This window comes from Leguminivora glycinivorella, chromosome 24 (genome assembly GCF_023078275.1).
Source record: "Leguminivora glycinivorella isolate SPB_JAAS2020 chromosome 24, LegGlyc_1.1, whole genome shotgun sequence".
Lineage (NCBI taxonomy): Eukaryota > Metazoa > Arthropoda > Insecta > Lepidoptera > Tortricidae > Leguminivora > Leguminivora glycinivorella.
The window spans coordinates 6,518,168-6,542,681 of NC_062994.1; the positions used below are offsets into that span (position 1 = coordinate 6,518,168).

Here is a 24,514-nt window from a genome sequence, read left to right on the forward strand (position 1 = left end):
ACTGTCTTTATAGGTAACCGTTTTACATGGAATCCTGGAAATTATTTTATTTTTTTATTTATCTGAAAACATATTTCAATGACATTATAGATAAATCCAATGCATCATGAAACTTAAATAACACAGTAAATAAGAACAGAAGTACTCGAAACCGACGAGCGTGTATGAGAAACGTTATGAAAGTGTGGGAAGCGAAAGTGATTTGTCAGGATCGTAGTAAATAGAAATCCGTGATCTCTGCCTACCCCTCTGGGAAACAGGCGTGATTGTATGTATGTATGTAAATAAGAACATGAAAAAAAAACAAACAATAAAAGTTTACAACTAAACAATTGATTTGGGCGATGACGTAACAGCGTGGCTCCGTTGCGTCGTTTGCCCCGGTGTAGGATTATGCTTGACTTGGTCAATGAAGACTCGTATGACATCTAACACTAATAATTTCCTGTCCATTACTCGATGTAACAATACTAATTGTCAATATTTACTACTTGCTGCACCAACAATGTTAGTTTTGTCATCGAATTGCAGACTATGCTAATAGGAAGTCAAACGGGAAACTCGAGTAGGCTTGTGTTGTGGATTTTCACATTATCCGATCCGATATCGGATGTAGGACCGATATCCTATACCTATATCCAGCGCCGGCCCGTGCGGTCGATCAGGGTAGAGCGAGTTGGAGTTTCGGCGCCCTTGGGAAGAAGCTTTACGACGCAGATAAAAAAATCGCGAGCGTAGCGAGCGCGAAATTTTTTTCATAGTAATGCCGTAATTTGAAGATTAACGCAATACCTACAGAATTTATGGATTTCATCATACAGAGTACGAAAGGGACAAGGGTTGAACTTTCTCAATCGCACCCTAGTATGGTTATGTGGGGCTGAACGTGGATACCATGTACATAAAATAACAAACAAAATGGAGTACTATAGTGGCCAAGCCAGGAAAGCAGACTTGAAATGAAAACGCGAGCGCAAATTTTTTTCTAAAAGAGAACTGATATAAACAGTAAGCGCGAGCAAAGCGAGCGCGATTTTGTTTTCCTATTGACGCAATTTATTAAGACTCAACCCGCTAGCGAGGATCAGCGAGCTTCCAAGCTTTGATCAACTGCGGAGCTGCGGTCTTTGGCATATTTTGGGGTATTTTGACTTCACAGGCGCCTATGTTCCCGACTTTTAGGGTTTATATTTCGCCATCACTATTATTTTTATAATACTAAGAGTTATAATGAAAGACATTAACGGCGAACTCGATCGTCACCGTCGGGATGCCCATTTCGGTATTTTGCCACTAAGTGCGCTTCGGGATCTTAGTCCTCTGGAGTTCGTTCATCATCTCCTGTGACTCACAAAATTGCGCCTCCTTTTACTTTTAGAATCCTCCTTTTACGGCGCCCTATAGCAATAGCGTCCTTATGAATGTTGGTATATGTTGACAATGTGGTGCAACTTTCCACTTAATCTCAATTACAAATCTAGATTTTCAATAGCTGGATTAATTCCCGACTCCTCTCGCCGGTTTGTGATATGTACGCCCGCGTATTTTGTATGGATTTTTCCACATTCTCGATTTTGGCGCCCCCTTACCATGTGGCGCCTAGAGCGGCCACTCCACTCGCTCTACCCTTAATCCGGCCCTGCCTATATCAAGGATGATATATACCGGGACTGACAAAGCCCATTCAAAAAAGTGTACCCCTGAAATGTATGGGCTTTTAGGGATAAAACTAGATGGCGCTGTTTCGGAGCCTGGAAGTGGCAAAAGTCATATTTTCCCCAAATATTTTTGCGTGTTTTTAATTTATTATACTCGTAAGAGCATATTTTTTATTTTAGTATCATGATATCACTTCAAATACTTCAAAAATTGTGGGCAACATCACTATCATCATCATCAGTGTAGACTGCAGTTATGACAGTCTTTAATAGGTGGCGCTAAAAAAATGAGGTATGATTCTTAGTGTGAAGATCGTCAATCCATACTAATATTATAAATGGGAAAGTGTGTGTGTCTGTTTGTTTGTCCGTCTTTCACGGTAAAACGACGAATCGATGTGTTTTTTTAAGGGGAGGTAGTTGAAGGGATGGAGAGTGACATAGGCTACTTTTTGTCTCTTTCTAACGCGAGCGAAGCCGCGGGCAAAAGCTAGTCCTATATAAATCATCCTTTCCTATATTAAAGACGCCATCTTTGTCATTTCCCTGCCCGCTAACCCACGGTCCTGGGTTTTAATCCGCGTAAAGGCATTAGTATGTGCGCAGCCAAATAGCACTAGACCCTACTCATAGTGTTGTGTTCCTGCCGGTGAGTAAGGCTGCCAGAGCTCAACGAGGGTGCGGTGTGCTGATGACGGGAGGACTTACGGAACTAACTTGTTCCGTCTATTGTCCTTTGAGTCGTCGGCAACCCGAACCCTCCTTGGAACTTGTACACTCCTTTCTGCTGTGTACTTAACACAGCAAAAGGGAATGTACAAGTTTCTAATGGGGTGGCAACGCGCATGTGACACTGTTTGAGTTGCAGGCGTCCATAGGTTACGGTGACCGCTTTACATCAGGCGGGCCGTATGCTTGTTTGCCACCGACGTAGTATTAAAAAAAATGAGCCAGATATTTGTTCCTCAGTCATGGATGTTTTCTGTGTGTATTAGTATTTGTATGTCATTCCCATCACGGAACAATGGTGTTCCGGGCCTTTGGGAGGCGTGCGCGGGGCCGAAGTCAACGCATAGAGGCCCTTCTGACACTTTAATGAAATGTAAGGGGTTCACGAGCGGATGTTGCCCTTGCCTGTATCATGGGACACACGCAGAGGCAGCATCCGCCAGGGTGTAAGGACTATTTGACAGTTAATGGAATCTAAAATGAACTGGCCCCGTAGCCGAATGGCATTTCTCCGACGCCAAACGAAAGCGATACGCCGCTGGCTCTGTCGCGCCAATACGCAAGCGCGATAGAGATAGATATCTACTAGCGCTTCGTTTCGTGAGCGTTTCGTGAGCGATTGTGCCATTCGGCTAGCCACCCTGAGCTATTGGATGAAAGTGATGGACTAAATTTAGTACAGATGTAGTGCGTAAAGAGTTGCCTTCGTATTGTTACGGAAACGTACGAACGTGTCATGCTATTTCAGTCAGTCTCAGTACAAGATGTACTGACATTGACTGAACTAGGATGACAAATACGAACGTTTCCGAAGGAAACCTTTTTCGCAGTACATCTGTATTTGTATATAATTTATTACCCACTACACAAGCCTTTTTGGGCTTACCATGGGCACAGTATAATAAAGAGTACTATCGTACAGTATGGCCACTCCCGCTCCCCGCTGAAAGTGCCATCCGCGATCAAATATATGAAAGAGGCGCGTTCCTAGCACACAGTCTAAGCTTGTGTAGGTGAACGCGTACTATGCTTGTATGAGTGAAATATGACAGGTCGACTGTTCGCGTTTTTGACAGGCGGTAACTGTGAGGTAACCGAGAGGGGGTGGGCGGCACTTTCAGTGGGGAGCGAAAGTGGCCATACTGTGTGATAGTACTCTTTATTATACTGTGCCATGGGTAAAAATGTCACATAATATTTATTACTTTTTATTATCTGCGGCATTGGGCAAGGACAGGTGACAGACTTATTCAACATAGTGCAATTATTTGCATCAATCAGTTACACTGATTGTCTTCACTTGCTTATTATTAATATATAAAAGATATAATAGTATTTAATACGTATCCGTCACGTTCACTTTATTTTACTAAAAAACGTAAGGCACTGGTCCCACCGCGAGCTAGTAAGCTATGAGCTATCGGCTATAAAAACGAACAAAAGATAATCACTCCCGTGTAAATAAAAGAGACACGGCGATGTTTATAGTTACTCGCCCAGCGGTGAGCTATCAATATCGCCGTGTCTCTTTTATTTGCACTGGAGTGCTTATCTTTTGTTCGTTTTTATAGCCGATAGCTCATAGCTTACTAGCTCGCGGTGGGACCAGTGCCTAAACAAGTACCGTCATTCAATTTAAGTCCTAGGCCGTTCTAGCTGTTTTACTGACACCGTGCTTTATTTGCCATAGAAGTCACTTTGACGTTTACTGTGAAAAGGTTCTACAATGTCCTAGTTTTCTAATTGATTGACTGTCAAACATCTTTAGTTTTCCACGGCTTTGGAATTTTTCAGTAAAATAATGGTGTTTTGTTTTTAATTTAGCTCTCAAAAACCAGATGGAACCAGCCCAGAAAGTGGTTTAGCACTCTATTAGTAGTTTAGCGACTCTATTTTTAACCCCCGACGCAAAAACGACGGGGTGTTATAAGTTTGACGTGTCTGTCTGTTTGTCTGATGTATGTCTGTGTGTGTGTGTAGCTCCCGAACGGATAAACGAACGAACGGATTTAGATTTAGTTTTTTTTGTCTGAAAGCTGAGTTAGTCGGGAGTGTTCTTAGCCATATATGTTTCATGAAAATCGGTCCACTATGTCGCGGTCGGGGGATTTTTCAATAGTTATTTGTTTTACAAGGGGGCAAAGTTGCTGTTTAACCGCACGTGCCAATATTGATACCCGAGCAAGCGAAAAATGCCTATATTGAACCACGAGCGTAGCGAGTGGTTCAAAAAGTGGAATCTTGAGCGTTCCGAGGGTTTCAAGGCACGAAGGTTAAACAAACTTTGCCGCCGATTGAAACACAAATTTTTTCACCACACCAACACGAACAAAATACTGACTATAAAACATTGAACTGAATTAAATCTATCAATTTATTCAATATTTATGATTCAAAATCATCATTTAAATTCTACCAGCCAGCTCAAGATATCAAGTTAAAATTTGTATGAAATTACTTTGCACTCCTGTGGATAAACTGCAATTTTGCTATCTGTTTTCGAATAGCAAAGTAAGCCTTTATCAGTTGGTGTGGTGAAAATTTTTAATTTTGTTAGGCTATTAAAAACAAGGTCGAAAAGTGGTAAACCACTCTTTTGGCTGACTGTACCTCATTAATTAGCTCAAGATACGATATTGAGAAGGAGAAAAGAAGACTGACCCTTGAGATTTCTGGTATAGTACACTCTGTCTGTCTGTCTGTCTAGGACTTTGCTCCTTGATCGTCAGTGCCAGAGAGCTGAAATTTTGCATTGGTATAATATTACATACAATTTAACATACATACAATCACGCCTGTATCCCATAAAGGGGTAGGCAGAGAACATGAAACTACTAAAGCTTCAGTGCCACTCTTGGCAAATAAGAGGTTGAAAGAAAACGAAACTGTGACATTGCAGTGACAGGTTGCCAGCCTCTCGCCTACGCCACAATTTAATCCATATCCCACAGTCGCCTTCTACGACACCCACGGGAAGAATATATAGTGGATATATAAATTATAAACTATCAACACGAAAGAAAAAGCGACTAAGCCCACTGATGGCCGAGCCGGGGTTGGAACCCAGGTTTCCAGCTTACGCGGCTAACGTTCTACCACCACCACTAGACCACCCGCCCGCCGTGGTAAATACCCGTCCAAATTTCCGTGACTTTTGCTGCAATATCCATACTAATATTATAAATGGGAAAGTGTGTGTGTCTGTTCGTTTGTCCGGCTTTCACGGCAAAACGGAGCGACGAATTGACGTGATTTTTTAAGTGGAGATAGTTGAAGGGATGGAGAGTGACATAGGCTACTTTTTGTCTCTTTCTAACGCGAGCGAAGCCGCGGGAAAACGCTAGTAATATATATCCTGTTATTGCAACGTTATTGAGTTACGTAAGTATAAAATATTAAAAAAAAAAACCGGTAGCAGGCTATAAATAAGATGAATGGTTAATATTATGTTTTACACCATCATCATTTTGTTTTTTTATGACGTCGTCGACAATGAATATGAATAGTTTAGTTTAGTTTAGTTTATTTATTTCATAATGGTAAATTACAGTATAAATTATTCTACGTTAACCTATATGAATTTACATTATGATCGTCAATTATAATAATTTGGCATGCAAAGATACAATAATATAACGTCAATAATACTCAAAAACAATAGAAATTATTAAGTTAACAATTTGTAAATGTGGTTTTCAAAACCACCGTCATTAAAAACTAAATAAATAATAAAGCACAAGTCAGATTAAAAGTCTAATAGTTAGGTATCTCATAATGATCGTCATATTAAAATGAAATTATGAGCAATTGGTAATAATAATAGTTCAAAATGTCAATTAAATTATTACAATTTTAATTCCATATATTCATCTACCGAATATAATGGATTTTTCAATAAAAAGTTCCTCAGTTGAAGTTCAAATGCTTCGTCAGAGATTTCAGTTCTTAATTCGGCGGGTAGGTGTTCGTAATAGGTAGGGCCTATCACTCGTGGATTCTTGCATGAAAGTGCCATGCGACGCGGCACTGTTCGCAGTCTTCCCGTCGATCTTATCTGTTTGCCTATAACTTCGACACGTTTGAACGTAGACAAGTTTCTTCTTACGAACATCAACACTTGAAATATGTATAGGGAAAAGTGCGTCATTATGGAATACTTTTTAAAGAGTTCTTTGCAGTGGCACCTTTGTTCAACCCCAGCCAGTAAACGGATGGCACGTTTTTGGAGAATCAATACTCTCTTGGCACCTGTTGAATTTCCCCAAATCAGTGTACCGTATGACATCAAGGAGTGAAAGTGTGAAAAATAGACGTTTTTAAGCGACTTCCTTGATATCAAAGGTTGTAGTTTTTTCAACGCAAATATAGAACTACTCAACCTATTACAAAGCTGATCGACATGGCACTTCCAATTCAGATTCGAGTCAAGTATAAAACCCAGAAACTTTACTTCGTTACATAACGGCATTGGGCAGCTACTGATACATGGCGGTACCGTGGTGTTGCGGCCCGAGAACATCATGACATTGGATTTTGTTATGTTTAACAGTAGACCATTTGATGAAAACCATGTCTGTAATTGGTCACAAGCTTCATTTATTCCCTCGGCCAACTGCGCGTGTGTTTTTGCCTTAACAACTACAGTGGTGTCGTCTGCAAATAACACTGAGAGTCCATTTGTGATGGCAGAGGGTAAGTCATTCACAAACAATAAAAATAGCGTATTTCCGGCCGCCGACCCTTGAGGAATGCCTAAATTAATGTAGCCAGTCTCTGAAACATGCCTCTGGCCATTTAGTGGCATCTTAACTACTTGTTGACGGTCAGACAAGAATGATGCAAGCAATTTATGTGCGGAACCATTTATGCCATACATTGCTAATTTATTTAAAAGTAGGTTATGACTAATGATGTCGAAAGCCTTAGACAAATCGCACAGTATGGCAGCCATCTTGTACTTATCATCTAATCCAGTCAAAATGCAGTCAACAATTTTGTGTGCTGCTGTAGTAGTGGAGCGTTTTTGTCTGTAGGCATACTGGTTATCGGTCAGCAATGCATTATGTTCCAGGTACGACATTAAGGAAGACGACAAAATTGACTCAACAATTTTTGACACTGTAGGTACTATAGTTATAGGCCTGTAATTGTTTACATCACTCTTGTCACCCTTTCCTTTATAGACCGGACACACACGTGTATTTTTAAGTACATTCGGATATATTCCAATTTGAAACATGTCATTAACTAAAACTATTAATATGTCAGATAGAATAGGCCAGATACTTATTAATATATTTAAAGATATGTCATATACGTCTACAGTGGTACTGGTCCTTAACATTGACTTTATGGTTTTATCCAGAAGGTCACGAGTAACAATAGGGAATGCGAAGGACGGTATATCAGTGTTGCCCAAGTGCCCACTGACGTACTGCTTGGATAGGTGCTCATCGTTGCTTACTGCATGTATTTTGGCGATGTTTAAAAAGTGCGAGTTAAAAGCATTTGGAATCTCCGCATGGGACATATATGCACCATTGTCTTTATTTTTTATGCAGACCGACTGAGAGTTAGATTGTTTACCTATCTCCTCATTCACAATCTTCCACAACTCTTTTGAGGGATTCATTGTTTCCGCTAGTCTGGTTTCAATGTGATTTTGTCTAGCGCGGAGCGTCTCAGACTTGATAAGTTTCGCGTAATGATCTATGCAGTCCGATATGATAGTATTGTGCGGATATTGACGTCGTAGTGCGTGCAGATCGCGGTGTTTTTGCATGTATCCAAACAGCTCGTCAGTCGCCCACGGAACAGGTGATTTCTTTTTGGACCTTAATTGTTTAACAGGAAAATGTAAATCTATATATAATTTGTCAAATTTAGAATTAATGTCAATATTATCATCATAAATAAAATTAAAATTATAATAAGATATGTCAGTATAAAATGAATAAATAGATTCAGTATTAAATAATCGGCGTTCAAATATCTCACTTGCTTTGGACTTTTGAACCTCACTTTTCAAAGTAAACACATACCGCTGCGCGCTATGATCGCTTATGACAGTGTCCACTGGCGATACAGTTAGGCAGTCGCGTGCGTGGTTCGCTAATCCACAATCAATGGATGACGCGCTATCGTCAGTTACTCGAGTAGGGAATGTTACAGTATTCATACATCCAAAACAAGCAAGTATATCGTCAACCTGCCGTTTCGAACTGTTGTCAGATAAATAATCCACATTTTGATCTCCGACTATGAGGAACCTTTTATTTTCGTCAGTAAGCTTATTCAATAACATTTCCATTTTTTCTAAATAGATGTCAAAGTCGCCATTACATGTCCTATATAATACAATAATAATCAAACGGTAACATGGTATTTCAACAGCAGTAAATTCAATATGGTATGGGACACAAATACTGTGAAGGTCGCTGCGAGGTATAAAGTGAACATCGTCGCGTAAAAAAAGAGCTACCCCACCGTGCGCGTTTGCGCGAGCGCGGCAGTAGTCGTTCGCGAGCGTGTACCCACTTAAACGAACGCATTTTAAATCACTTTTTCGACACCAAATTTCACTTAATCCAAGTACATCTGGGTTTTGATCGCAGCATAATAGTTCTAAGAACGATGTTTTACCACAGATCGATCGAACATTTTGGTGAATAACTGTAAATTGACTTGTTACCGCATCACAGTACTGGCGCGTTGCACATTGGCGTTTTTTGGCTGTACGATGTTAAAGTACCGTACACCAACCCCCGTCGGCCAATTGGCAGCATCCCTGGCAGCTTTCACTTTGTTGGCTGGCACATCTAGACGGAACGACGTGTAATTGCCACGAGTGACCACCAGCTGCTGGCAAACCGGTGACGCGATGCCCATCTGGGCCTGGACGTGGCGGACTACATCCTCCGTGGTGGTAGCCTCGCTAAGATTGTAGACGTGAAGGCTGACCACGCGGGGTCCCGCCGCACGCAGGCTGCAGGTGCTGGAAGTCAGTGGAGCTGGAACAGTGGGCTGTGCCGGAGCTGATGACGATAGCTCAGGATTTGCTGCAGGGGCGGCGCTGGGGAGGAGAGTAGTTGGTGCGATGTCAGCCTGCCTTTTTGTGTTGGGCTTATCCTCACCTGATGCAGCGGGGCCACGCCGTGGTCGGAGTCGACGCGCCTCAGGCTGATTGGAAGTGCCGGGCTGTACCGGGGTGGATTGTCCTGACGCCAAGGATGGCAGCACGGGGCTCTTGGCTTCCGGGGTTACATCGACGGTGACCACAGACTGCTTCGCGGGTGTTACTGGTGTCTGTATGTGATCTTGGCGACTGGTGTCTAACAGTACGTCATTTTCGGCAAAAATGATTCCTTCAGGGCCAGATTCATTGAGCAGTTCGTGTTGGTCGTTTGAATTAGTCAGTGGAAGTTCTACATCAGTGTTAGTAATAGTGCTCAGGATTTTTTGTATGCACCTGGTTTGATATGTAAGTAGCCTATTTTGTTGACTTATTACACTATTACACTGCACAATTTCGTTTTTCATTTCTGCTAATTGATCTTTGAGATTTGAAACCTCTTCCACTAACCTTGTAACGGCCGCTGCCTTTGTCACTTGTTTCGCCATCGTTGGTGCCATTTTTCTAAAAATGTTATCGTCACTCGGTTTGTAAATAGCGTAATTATTAATTTGTTAATAAAATTATATAGAAAAATATGTGTTTAACTATTTTAAATAAATAATAATCGTGGGAGCTTTCAAAGTTCAACCGCTCTACCGCTCAGTGGCGCCCTCTCTATAGAATATAATAGAAGATAAAATACTAAATTCATTACGTTTTTTCGCATTGTAGGTATAATAACTTGAATAATCTCGTTTATTTAGATATTATATTATTGTAGGTACTTATTTATAAATGATACCTATAAATTCTATGCCATCATTGGTTATCTTTAATGTAGGTAAGTTTACTTACTTTTATTAGGTATTTTATTGTAAAAATAATTTGTATTGAAAAATAAAATATCATTCAAGTGCAGAATTGATAGGTAAATATGAGATGAAAAATTAAATATATTAATGTACCTACATTACTGTATTGAAAACCGGCCAAGAGCGTGCCACGCTCAGTGTAGGGTTCCGTAGTTTTCCGTATTTTTATTAAAAACTACTGAACCTATCAAGTTCAAAACAATTTTCCTAGAAAGTCTTTATAAAGTTTTACTTTTGTGATTTTTTTCATATTTTTTAAACATATGGTTCAAAAGTTAGAGGGGGGGGACGCACTTTTTTTTCCTTTAGGAGCGATTATTTCCGAAAATATCAATATTATCAAAAAACGATCTTAGTAAACCCTTATTCATTTTTAAATACCTATCCAAAAATATATCACACGTTGGGGTTGAAATGAAAAAAAATATCAGCCCCCACTTTACATGTAGGGGGGGTACCCTAATAAAACATTTTTTTCCATTTTTTATTTTTGCACTTTGTTGGCGTGATTGATATACATATTGATACCAAATTTCAGCTTTCTAGTGCTAACGGTTACTGAGATTATCCGCGGACGAACGGACGGACGGACAGACAGACATGGCGAAACTATAAGGGTTCCTAGTTGACTACGGAACCCTAAAAAACCTTTGAAAGAAGGTACATTACAATACAAGCCCGAAAAAGAGTAAATGGCGAATTAACTCTTTACAGTACATATTAAAGCACATAAAGTATTACTTTGCGCACTAGTACGATAAAATAGCACCATATATAATTACTTAGTACTACTTTGCAATCTACTATTACAGCCTACGAGCAGTTTTCTAAACTGTTATCTAGGTTTAATTATTTGGCAGGCTTCGGAATGTCTTATTATCTTATAATCTAATGAAATAGATAAAAGTATCACATATATACAATTATACATATATTACTATGACCAATGTCCACATGCCTTTTAGGACTCAGTCGTTCGTCCAGTGGCGCCCTCATTTATGTAATGTGTTTCCATAAATCAGTCATACATACATACATACATACAATGACGCCTGCACAAGGGGTAGACAGAGCACATTAAATATTGCAATATTAAACCGCGAATTAAGCGAGTGGTTCAATAAGCTTAGCGAGGGTTTCAAGACACGAAAGTTCTTTGGCAGGTCTCGGAATGTCTTATTATCTTATAATCTAATGAAATAGATAAACAGTACTACATCTATTACTTAATTTACTTATGACCGGACATTGGTCATGTCACATGCTTTTTAAGACTCAGTCGTTCGTCCAGTGGCGCCCTCATTTATGTAATGTGTTTCCATAAATCAGCAGGCCTAGCACATGGTGTCCGCGAGAGTATGTCGCCGCGAGATAGACTACCCGTCCTTATGTCATTAATATAATTAGACAAAGACGTGTCATCTATCTCGCGGCGACATACTCTCGCGGCCATCATGTGCTAGGCCAACTGTTATACATACATACATACATACATACACTGACGCCTGCACAAGGGGTAGACAGAGCACATTAAATATTGCAATATTAAACTGCGAATTAAGCGAGTGGTTCAATAAGCTTAGCGAGGGTTTCAAGACACGAAAGTTAAACAAAATGATGATTATCAAATCCATACATCTCTAACACAAAATAAAAATCAGCATTGAGAATTTAAGGAAAGTTAGTGCTTTAAAAAAATAAATGCCCTTACCGGGATTTGAACCCGGGACCACGGCGTAGCAGACAGGGTCACTACCGAATGCGCCAGACCGGTCAGATTTAAAAGACAATTAATTTTCCCAGACAACTCAAAGTTAAGATGACAAATGAAAAGGAGAGCGTCAATTTTGTTCAGTTCAGCGTTTTGGCCAACTTCCGATTCAAGCGTATAGTTGACAAATCTGTCAGAATAATCCCCATAATTCCTATATTATTTACTTTGGACAAATGTGGATACCTACAATGAAAATTTCTCATGCGTTTTTGAACTATCAAGAAAGCCTTTACCAGTTAGCGTGGTGAAATAAGATTTTCGAAAAAAAACTTCATTTTATACCGGGTGCCCGGTAATTAATGGACAACCTTTTATCCACCAAGAGAGCACCTTATACTGGTCCAGACCGTAAAAGTCAGTCCAGTAAAAGTCGCCTGGTTTTCCAGATTTTCACACTTTTTAAAATTTTAGGTAGTATTCAAATTTTAAAAATTGTGAAAATCTCGAAAACCAGGCGACTTTTACTAAACCTTAAAGTCGATTTTCTGGACCAGTATAAGGTGCCCTCTTGGTGGATAAAAGGTTGTCCATTAATTACCGGGCAACCTGTATATAAAGTTAACAATTATTTGTCCAAGATATAAATTTGAAAAACGTTGATATCTGAGGATAAACGCGTTTGAGAAACAACCTGCTATATTACGAAAGCAAGTCACGAGAACGTAAACACGTGAAGGTATTGATATTATATTTATATCAATGCGAGCAAACACATGTAAGGTAAAATACCCCATAATGGACGGTGATGCCATTATGGACAAAAAAACACAAATCCTTAAAAATAAGTATCTAAAATAAGTTTCTAAAAACTGACGGCTATGTACTTTTGAAGTTTCAATTAATTCGGTTATTTCTGAAGGATTTGGCGAAAAGATAAAATTCACCAGTTTACTGAAAAAAATATCAAGACGAATTCTTAGTAATGTTGCTAAGAGAGTTGAGTTCATGTATAAAATAATAAAAAAATAACGCACGGTGTAATCTTGAATGCGTTTTACTTACTGCATTAAGCATGAGATAAGGTATAAAACATACTAGTTTGTTGCTCCAAAGATATAAAGAAATGACGTTATTTTGCGAGTGTCCATTACTGGACCCGAAAAACTGCGTACCTCCTATGATGGACAAGGAACAATTTACAAAACCAAAATTTACAAGAAACAATCCTATGTTAAAATAACCCAAACTAATTGTATTTATGGTGTATAAAATTGACTCATTGCGTATCAGTTGGCTTTAAAAGTAAAATTTTAAACTTATTTCACTGTCCATAATGGGGGATCCATTACTGGGGAACTGCCGTCCATAATTGGAGAAAAAACACCTAGTTTTAATTTGTTAACTATGAAGAAACCAATAGGAGTATCTATTCTGCAATACGCTTGAAATGTAAAAGAAGGATAGGACATTCAAGATTTAACACGCTTAGCCGCAGAATTTTTACATTTATCAGTGAAATATCAAAAACAGGCGAATTTTTTTCTTAAACTGTCCATGATTGGGTCCGTCACCTTATGGAGGAAAACGAATGAAATAAGTATGTTATTTGATGCATCGTGTTTTCCATGGCAGAGTAAATTAGTAAGTAATAGTTATTTTCCCCTCACTAGCTCGGAAACACGTGTTTTGTCCTTTAATACCAGCGGGTAAAAACGCATTTTATCCACTAGTGGGTAAAGTAATTTGACCTTGAATAAAGTCAAAATAACTGCTTGAAAATTGATAAAAGTAGGTTAATCTAGTAATAAAGATGATTTACCACCTGTGGAACTACCTACTGGAAGCAGTGATAAACGCATTTTTTGCGTTGTAGTTTCCTCACTATAGTGAGGGGAAAAGTTTTGTGTTACACTCGGGTGCAAATGTATTTTACTTCTCGTGTGTTAAAAAACTCGCAAGTTCAGGATTCTATTCTCGACTTCTCGACTCGATTCAACTATAGAATCCTTTCACTTGCTCGTTTTTCAATTCCACACTCGGCGTTAAAATACAACTTTGCCCCCTTGTAATAACAAATAACTATTGTTTTATAAGGCGGCAAAGTTGTTGTTTAAGGGCATTTTCAGAATATGGGACCCCCCATTTAGCGTAAGTTGTTAACAAAAATTAAGTCACTGTCAGTTTTGTGACGATAATTAAGCATGAAATTTCATAAAAAAAATTGTTTTTGTATTAATTACATAAAGTTTAAGCGATAATCTACATTCAGAATGAGAAAAACGTAAATTTTTAGACAGATTTTATGCTTAATTGTCGTCAGAAAACTGACAGAGAGTTAATTTTTGTCAACAACTTACGCTACTTGGACCCAAATTCTGAAAACGCCCTTAACCGCACGTGCCAATATTGATACCAGAGAAAGCGAAAGATTCCAATATTGGATCGCGAGCGTAGCGAGTGGTTCAGAATGTGGATTCTTGAGCGATGCGAGGGTTTCAAGCAAATTTTGCCACCGAGTGAATCACAACATTTTTTACCATACCAACACGAACAAAATACTGACTATAAAACATCTAAACAAATCAAATCCATAAATTTATTCAATACTAGCTTTTGCCCGCGGCTTCGCTCGCGTTAGAAAGGGACAAAAAGTAGCCTATGTCACTCTCCATTCCTTCAACTATCTCCACCTAAGAAATCACGTCATTCGTCGCTCCGTTTTGCCGTGAAAGACGGACAAACAAACAGACACACACACTTTCTCATTTATAATATTAGTATGGATTTATGATTCAAAATCATCATTTATAGGTAAAAATGTATAAGTCAGCTTAAGACATCAAGTTACAATTTGTATGAAATTACTTTGCACCCTTGTGGATAAAATGCAATTTTGCTTTCAAGGTATCTCAAAGTGTCTCAAGGAAAATGTACATGTACTTTAAATATCACTTGTGTAAACAACGATCTTTGTAGCTAAGTATTAAAATATCATTCGAATTTTTGTCACTGTCACTAAAAAAACACTTACACCTAATTTTACACCATTTACTTACTCGTATATCCCGCGACATAGTAGACCGATTTTCATGAAACATGGCTAAGAACACTCCCGACTTACTCAGCTTCCAGACAAAAAGAAAACTAAATCTAAATAGGTTCATGCTGATTTAAACATTCACATTTTTACACATTTGTATTATACTACGTCGGTGGCAAACAAGCATACGGTCCGCCTGATGGATAGCGGTAATCGTAACCTATGGACGCCTGCAACTCAAGGAGTGTCACATGCGCGTTGCCAACCCATTAAAAACTTGTACACTACCTTTTACTGTGTTAAGTACACTGCAAAAAGGAGTGTAGTACAAGTTCCGAGGAGGGTTTGGGTTGCCGACGACTTAAGGACAATAGACGGAACAAATTAGTTCCGTAGGTCCTTTCGTCATCAGCACACCGCACCCTCGTTGAGCTCTGGCAGCCTTACTCACAGGCAGGAACACAACACCTAGACGTATTTTACCCGTTTGCAATTTTAAGTGTATGAAAAACATGTTTTTCATTACCTGTGATTCTGACGCGAAGCCGCGGTTACTACTGCGTTCGAGTTAATTGTACCTACCTTGATAAGATAACGCCAGCAATTTGCTTACGCGTAGTGATGGGATAAATATAAAAAAAATATCCAAAGAGTAGTTTTCTAATCTGCAAAATATCTATTTTATAAGAAATTTTTTATATAATTACTTAACGTGAAAGTATACTATTTAGAAACTACTAAAAAGACTATGTCTAAAATAGGCCTTTGACTCCCTTGAGGCATTGTATCAGAGATGCTGGCGATATTTCCTCGCTGAATCGACTTGCCTCGCTTTTGAGAGTTTTGGGAATAAAAGCGTGAATAATAGGTACATCACTCATCACCCTCCTTGCGTTATCCCGGCATTTGCCACAGCTCATGGGAGCCTGGGGTCCGCTTTGACAACTAATGCCAAGATTTGGCACAGGCACTAGTTTTACCAAAGCGACTGCCATCTGACCTTCCAACCCGAAGGGTAAACTAGACCTTATTGGAATTAGTTCGGTTTCCTCACGATGTTTTCCTTCACCGAAAAGCGACTGGCAAATATCAAATGACATTTGGCACATAAGTTCAGAAAAACTCATTGGTACGAGCCGGGGTCGAACCCGCGACCTCCGGATCGAAAGTCGCACGCTCTTACCGCTAGGCCACCAGAGCTAGGTACATCACTATAATATTTTAATGAATTTATAAATTTATCCTAAGAGTGCCTTTAGGGGGCAAAGCTCTGCGTCATCTGCACATTGGTTATAAGTGGCGGCAGGTCTGATAATTATCTTTAAATGATTAATTAGATTAAATATGCGGAATTTAGGCAGGTTCCAAGATAGAGCTATTATTGAGGCATTTACTTATTCGTAAAGACGGGTTTTAGAATAGAATAGAAATCATTTATTCAGGCAACACATCTATAAGCACAGGCTGTTCCCTCTACTCTTACCGCGTAGTTTTACCAGTTGAACCACTGGGTATTTTCTTCCCAAAAGACTTACTGATAGTAAGGGCTATACCCCCAATTAGCGTACAATACAATACAATACTCTTTATTGCACACCTTGATAAAATACAACAATACAAAACAAGGAAACAACACGAACAAAAAGGTAAACAACAGAACAGCGTAAGTTGTTAACAATAATTATTGATGTGCGAGTTGCGGAAACTTTAAAAAAAATCTTAAATTCCATGAAAAATTCACGAAACTTTCACGAAAACTAAAGGGAATTTAAATTAATGATATGGAAAATTTCCACTCATACAATTGTCCATACAAACTATGGAAAGTTTCCGAAGTTTTCCTATGTGAAAATTTCAGAATTTTAGAAACTTTCCGTCGGCACATCAGTACTTATATGTATAGAAAACATCCATAACTCAGGAACAAATATTTGCGCTCATCACACAAATAAATGCCCTTACCAGGATTCGAACCCAGGACCGCGGCTTAGCAGGCGGGGTGACCACCGACTGAGCCAGACCGGTCGTGAAAAGTACACCTTTATGACTCCGCTTAGTACGAGGGTCATGCCAAAAGAAGTTAGATACTCCATGGTCATTTGATTTATACTGTGGCCAGTACACCAATGTAAAGGTAGGTTATCTGCTTATAAATTTAAAAATGGAACACTTGGAAATTCTTGGGATTCCTTTTTTAATTATTTCTTTTCTAAATAATTTTGGCGGGAATTTTCCGCAACAATGGAGCTTACTCGACGTGATTTTCGTGTTATGATATATTATGACTTTAAAAAAGGTTTAACACCTCAAGAGTGTTTTGAACTTTTAGGACGTCTCGACTTTTGGAGAGTCTGCGTGTTCACGTGCAACTGTTTTCAATTGGTTTGCTGAATTTAAAAGAGGACGGGAGAGCTTTGAAGATGAGGCGAAGACCGGATGGCCGCCAACCGCAGTCACTGAAGAAAATGTAAAGACTGTGGAAAAAAATATTCGTGCGAACCGACGAATTACATATGTAGAGCTCGAGCGTGAACTGGGCATTGGATCAGCAGCATTGCAAACTATAATTCATAGTTAACTGTCTCTTCATAAGCGTTGTTCAAGATGGGTGCCGCACAAGCTCACCGATTTACAGAAAGACCGTCGCGTGGATTGGTGCAAATTTATGATAGATAAATTCGACGCAGGCGAGAACAAAAACGTATATGATATACTTACAGGTGACGAAACATGGCTATATAACTACGATCCCGAAACAAAGCGACAGTCCACAGTATGGTGTTTTGAAGATGAGCCGACGCCATCAACAAAATGTCACCGAACCCGAAGCACACAAAAACAAATGGTTGCCTCATTTTTCTGCAAGACGGGACATATTGCTACAATAGTGCTAGAAGATCAAAAGACAGTTAATTCAGAATGGTATGTGACAGTTTGTGCCCCAAGAGTACTGTCAGCTTGGTGTGTCAAGCGGCCGAAGTCAGGAACCCGGCACCTGCTCTGGCACCACGACAACGCTGCCCCGCACACTTCCGCTAGAACACTTGACTATTTCAGCTCAAAAAACGTGACTATTCTGCCCCACCCCCCATATTCCCCTGACCTAGCCCCCTGTGATTTTTATCTTTTTCCTAAAATTAAAGAAAAATTAAAAGGAAGGCGATTTGAGAACAAGGAAGATGCGTTGGCTGCGTATAATTACGAAATTTCTGAGGTGTCTAAAGAAGAGTGGTCATCGGTATTTTCTAAGTGGTTTAGACGGATGAAAACGTGTATACGTGTTCACGGTGAATACTTCGAAAAAATAGATAGCTGTAATAAAGAATAAAGTATGTAAATTTTGAGTATCTAATTTCTTTTGGCATGACCCTCGTACCTCACTATGCGTAATCACACGATTCACACAGAAGCATTTTGTCTATTGTGTGGTGACGGCCAAGGCCTCCTTGATAACTGTATGTTTTCATCAGTTACTATATTCATTACAACCGTAGGTTAAATATATAAAAGTATATTTTTCTGTCATCGGGCAGAAAATCGTCCAATTTCAGGCCGCTGTGCTAAACGAAGTTATCGCTTCCCAGTATACACACACAAATACTAAATAGTACCTATACATACCTTGGCAAGTAAATAAGAAAATTGGTTTGTACATATTATAGACGAAAAATATGAAAAATATTTTATCTAATAATTTGCTGATATTAGTAGTACCTGTCTTTAAAACACTTTATCAACTAAATTACAGGTATCAGTACATATGCACGATAATGAATTTGAATATATTATAATGTTATCATAAAGTACCTAAAAACACATGAATGATAAGATTTATTATTGGTTATATCTATGTGCACTAAATCATTAAAATTAGGGCTACAGATCCTTGACAAGTATTAGTACATTACGACACAAGTGCGGGAAAGAAGGGATTCGGGACGAGTGAAAATTTAAAACACTCCCGGTGGGAGCATTTTTAGGGTTCCGTAGTCAACTAGGAACCCTTATAGTTTCGCCATGTCTGTCTGTCCGTCCGTCCGTCCGCGGATAATCTCAGTAACCGTTAGCACTAGAAAGCTGAAATTTGGTACCAATATGTATATCAATCACGCCAACAAAGTGCAAAAATAAAAAATGGAAAAAAATGTTTTATTAGGGTACCTCCCCCTACATGTAAAGTGGGGGCTGATATTTTTTTTCATTCCAACCCCAACGTGTGATATATTGTTGGATAGGTATTTAAAAATGAATAAGGGTTTACTAAGATCGTTTTTTGATAATATTAATATTTTTGGAAATAATCACTCCTAAAGGAAAAAAAAGTGCGTCCCCCCCCTCTAACTTTTGAACCATATGTTTAAAAAATATGAAAAAAATCACAAAAGTAGAACTTTATAAAGACTTTCTAGGAAAATTATTTTGAACTTGATAGGTTCAGTAGTTTTTGAGAAAAATACGGAAAACTACGGAACCCTACACTGAGCGTGGCCCGACACGCTCTTGGCCGGTTTTAATTTTTTATCCAGCACCAAGACTGATTTAATACTGGACTGACAATGCCCATACAAAAATGCGTACCCCTGAAATGTACACGAGCCTTTTAGGCTTACATACAATCACGCCTGTATCCCATAAAGGGGTAGGCAGAGCACATGAAACTACTAAAGCTTCAGGGCCACTCTTGGCAAATAAGGGGTTAAAAGAAAACGAAACTGTGGCATTGCAGTGACAGGTTGCCAGCCTCTCGCCTACACCACAATTTAACCCATATCCCATAGTCGCCTTCTACGACACCTCAAAGGGGCTTTTAGGCTTAAAATCATATTTTCTCCAAATATACGTTCCGGCTGTGGAATGAGCTCCCTGCCGAGGTATTCCCGATGAACTACAGTATGGGGTTCTTCAAAAAAGGAGTGTACAAGTTTCTAATGGGTCGGCAACACGCATGTGACACCCCTTGAGTTGCAGACGTCCATAGGTTACTGTGACCGCTTTCTATCAGGCGGACCGTACACCTGTTCGCAACCGACGTGGTATAAAAAAAATGCCACGGATCTTGGGAGCCTGGGGTCCGCTTTTTCTACATATTATAGACGAAAAATAATGTTACCTAATAATTGGCTTAATATGTGTTACATATAAATATCAAAGTAAAATCTGACACAAGTCTATATCGAAGATTATCTAACAAAATCTGTGCGAATGTTATCATAACCCCATCTATACGATTACCAACTCAAAACCTTACGTAAGAAGACAGAATTTAGTTCGTATCAGAGATAAATCGTGATTTGTATGCAAAAGTGACAAGGACATGTAAGGATGGCGAATGAAAAGTAAAAGTAGGTCTTCCTCGTCTTCCGTTTGTCATACTCGTACCTATATATAAGCGTTCCATCACAAATACATAGACACATATACATACAGTCAAGTGCAAAAATGAGTATCGAAAAAATCGACTCAAAAATGTGGTAAGTACTCGTACTACGTTTTCCGAATTTTTCTCAAAAACTGCTGAACCTATCAAGTTCAAAACAATTTTCCTAGAAAGTCTTTTGTGATTTTTTCATATTTTTTAAAAATATGGTTCAAAAGTTAGAGGGGGGGGAAAGCACTTTTTTTTCCTTTAGGAACGATTATTTCCGAAAATATTAATATTCATTACCTATACAACAATATATCACACGTTGGGGTTGGAATGAGAAAAAATATAAGTCCCCATGAGGGGGGGGGGGTACCCTAATAAAACATTTTTTTCCATTTTTTAGGGTTCCGTAGTCAACTAGGAACCCTTATAGTTTCGCCATGTCTGTCTGTCTGTCCGTCCGTCCGTCCGCGGATAATCTCAGTAACCGTTAGCACTAGAAAGCTGAAATTTGGTACCAATATGTATATCAATCACGCCAACAATGTGCAAAAATAAAAACGGACGGACGGACAGACAGACATGGCGAAACTATAAGGGTTCACTCTAAAAAATGAAGACCAACTAAGAGCAGTTTTCTCTTAGTTGACGTTAAGTTAATTACTACAATTACGATCTTATATAATTTAAATAAAGCTGATTACTAAAAACAACAAGGGAATGTATGATTGAACTAATAACTTAGGTGTTTTGTTATTCCTAACCATTGTACACCTTGAATCAATTATGAACTTGTTAGGCATAACTATGTAACATAGGTTGATTCAATCCTTAGTTGAACTTACTAAGGTAATTTAGTTAACATAATTATTTTTCATGGAATTATTGAACAAGATCTTAATCGATTCAGTTACGTTGCAAAAGTAAGAGCAATCAAAATTACCTTATTCGATTTGTCTAAGATCTTATCAGGCTCGTATGGAATCAAGATGCTTGACTACGACTATCAAAATATTGATAGGAGCAACCAAATTTTTTTAGAGTGTTCCTAGTTGACTACGCAACCCTAAAAAGGAATAAGTTCTAATTTAAAAACTGCTTCTCACTTACTTATTTTTGTAACTTGTAGATATGTCACCTTCAAAAAATCAAGTTCTATTTACGTACCTAACTATACTTAACTTTGCTCCTTAAAAAATATTGGGAACACCTTACACAGATCAACTTAGCCCCAAACTAAGCAAAGGGTGCTAACTATGGGTGCTAAGCGACGATATTAATAATAATAATAATAAGCCCGCAGGGCAGCTTGTGGCGAGCTGTTGGGGAGTGACGACCCCACGGACCCGAGTGTTCCCGAGAGTCGGTCAGGGTCTCCGTCTCCGGCGTGTCTTCGCCGGCCGGAGTGGAACCCCAAGGGGACCCGAAGGACTCTCAGCTCTGGCTTGCCTTCATTGGCTGTCCAGAGAGGAACGTCTGAGCTGTCGCTCCAGGGGTGGAAGTGTTAAAGGGCATAACGCCGCGAGTAACTTCGGAGAAAGCGCAGCACCACCTCTCGACACCCCTGAGCCACTCATGCCGGTGTTGCGCCTGGCCGTCTTTATGATGGCAAATCAGGTGCCCATCTACCGAGTGGCGAGTCACCGCCTGCCTCGATAACACTGTATTTACAATGTTATGGTAGGTGTCCCGAACTCTTAGCAATAGCCCAGTCTTATTTCCATCCAAATCTAAACCATAGAACAGGCATCTTTCCATTTTCTACAATAGTCCAATGCCTGCTGAAACCGGTTCACGGGTATCTATTCATGTACCCGTGAATGGGTTCCAGCAGGCGTTCTACATGACATCAAAGCTCTCCAAATGGCCTCTACGTGTTGGATCTATATCCCCACGCACGCCTTATAAATGACCGGGCTCGAAAGACCCGAGAGATTTAAACGGAGATACAAATAATAATAATAATAAGCCCGCGGGGGCAGCTTGTGGCGAGCTGACGGTGAGTGGCGACACCGCGGACCCCTATTCCAGAGGGCACTTCCATCTAGCCCTCGCCTCTGCGCTTGCCTTAACCGGCCGGCCAGAGTGGATTCGCAAGAGCGGGACCTATGCTCCAGGTTGGAAGTGTAAAATGTCATAACGCCGGCGGCCTGCTGAATGGAACACCAGGAACCAAGCTACCGCAGACTCACCTCTCGACAACCTTTTAGCCACTCTCAAGTGTTGCTCTGTTGTCGCACCGTGCGCGCGGCCGTTTTGCAGGGCCTACTCAATGAGTTGGCGAGTCACCGCCTGCCTTTTACAATTGTGAGACTAATTGTCACGGCAGGTGTCCGATAGATAGTCTCCTCCCATAGCCCTTTAACCAGTTCATCCAACTTTCAAAACAATAACCCATGACCTTAGCTCCCATCGCAGCACAAAAGTGCTGCACTGCAATAGTCTTTGCACCTGGTGGGGACCATCTCCGGTTGTATCATGTATCAATCATATTGTGCGCTCGGGGGTGGTATCCGCCACGTGTATCCCTTGCCTTTAGATTAAAATGTCTAAAAGGGCCTCTGTGATGTTGGCTTTGGCCCCACGCATGCCTCCCAAAAGTCCGGGACCCCATGGTCCTGAGATATGGAAAAGACAAATAATAATAATATATACTTTATTGTGCACCACTTATTAAAAGGACACACATACACACATAGGATTACATACTTAAATAGAACATACTTATAACGTATAAAACATCCACAAATATCTGTGCTCATCACAAAAATAAATGGACCGCGGCTCAGCTCGCAGGGTCACTACCGACTAAACCAGACCGCAAACAAAAAAAAAAGAAAAACTACCTACTTTTATGTAACAAGGAATACTAATTTAGAAAATGCTACTTACATATCAAATTCTATTCACGAACTTTAGTAATTTTCCTTGAATATTAATTAAAAAAAAAAAAAACACTCGTTGAATGTTTCCGAACGTAACACTTTTTTTTAATATATTTTGGCGCGAACGACGACCGCACGAGTCAGTATATCGCGAGGAACTAAACGTAAGGTTTGAAGGATATGTAGTTAATTGTTAACATGGCGCGATGACCTAAAATTTCCTCGCACAACCTGTCAGCATTGCAATATTTGCAATACAGCGGGGAAATGTCGCTAGCATCCTTGGTACACTGCCTCAAGGGCTTGTTTTAAATGTAAGCTAGCTATTAAGTTTTGTGTTTAGTCTTAGTTTTTATAATCTGTAAATTACTGGAAACATATCCTTGTAAATAAATGCTCTTATTTTTAAAATTGGTTTTCATCACACTTGCTCAAAAAGCATGCGATTGTACGCAGGTACTAAGATAAGATAGAACATTTTTCAGTGCATGATTCTGCTGTTTGCCCGGATCAGTGCGCAAAGTAATACATTTCTAGTCAGGTCGAAACTTCAGAGGGCCATCTGTAAACGTCGTACGATACACGTGAATACAACGAAATAAATGAATAAAATTCGTAAGTCATGACGATTTACAACACTCCCTTCGGTCGTGTTTTAATTTATCGCCACTCGTTCCGAACTTCGTTTCCGCACTTGTATCGTAATGTACCTACTATTTCATCACACTTGGCATATATTGGCAGCATGCGGCAAGTACAAGTCAGTCAATGTTATTTGAAGGTGTAATCATAACGAGTATTTTTTTATTTCATATGCTATTAGACAACAAGCGATCAAGTCATTTAGTCATTTAGTCATTTATTTAATATTGCATTGTCATGTACATAATAAGGTGTTAGTTTACATTTGATTCCAGTTCATGACACCCTGTAAGGGCACACAATATATAACTTAATTTAGGTTATACATTACATCAATGATTAATTTAGGAATTTTAACAGTATGTTGTTTTAGAAAATCGCTGTATTAATTAATTGGTCAAGTTATTAATATAGATATTAATTTAATTTAATAAATGTCATTTTATAATAGTATGATTGTAGAAATATAAAAGATTATGAGTTAAAAGTCCTAAA

General features: G+C 39.3%; 1 protein-coding gene across 4 annotated transcripts in view; it reads right to left on the reverse strand.

Moving 5' to 3' along the window:
• The window catches only part of LOC125238612 (sodium/nucleoside cotransporter 2-like), a 62,730-nt gene that overhangs the window by 30,170 nt on the left and 8,046 nt on the right, over window positions 1–24,514 (reverse strand). Inside the window, exon 1 of one of the 4 annotated variants that reach the window (XM_048145968.1) lies at window positions 23,385–23,523. The exons of 1 other annotated variant lie outside the window; for it this stretch is intronic. The gene's annotated coding sequence lies outside the window, so the exon portion shown is untranslated. Of the gene's footprint in view, window positions 1–15,143; window positions 15,161–15,653; window positions 15,698–23,384; window positions 23,524–24,514 lie in introns of those variants that run through there. 2 more of the 4 variants (XM_048145970.1, XM_048145971.1) reach the window with 2 other exon arrangements.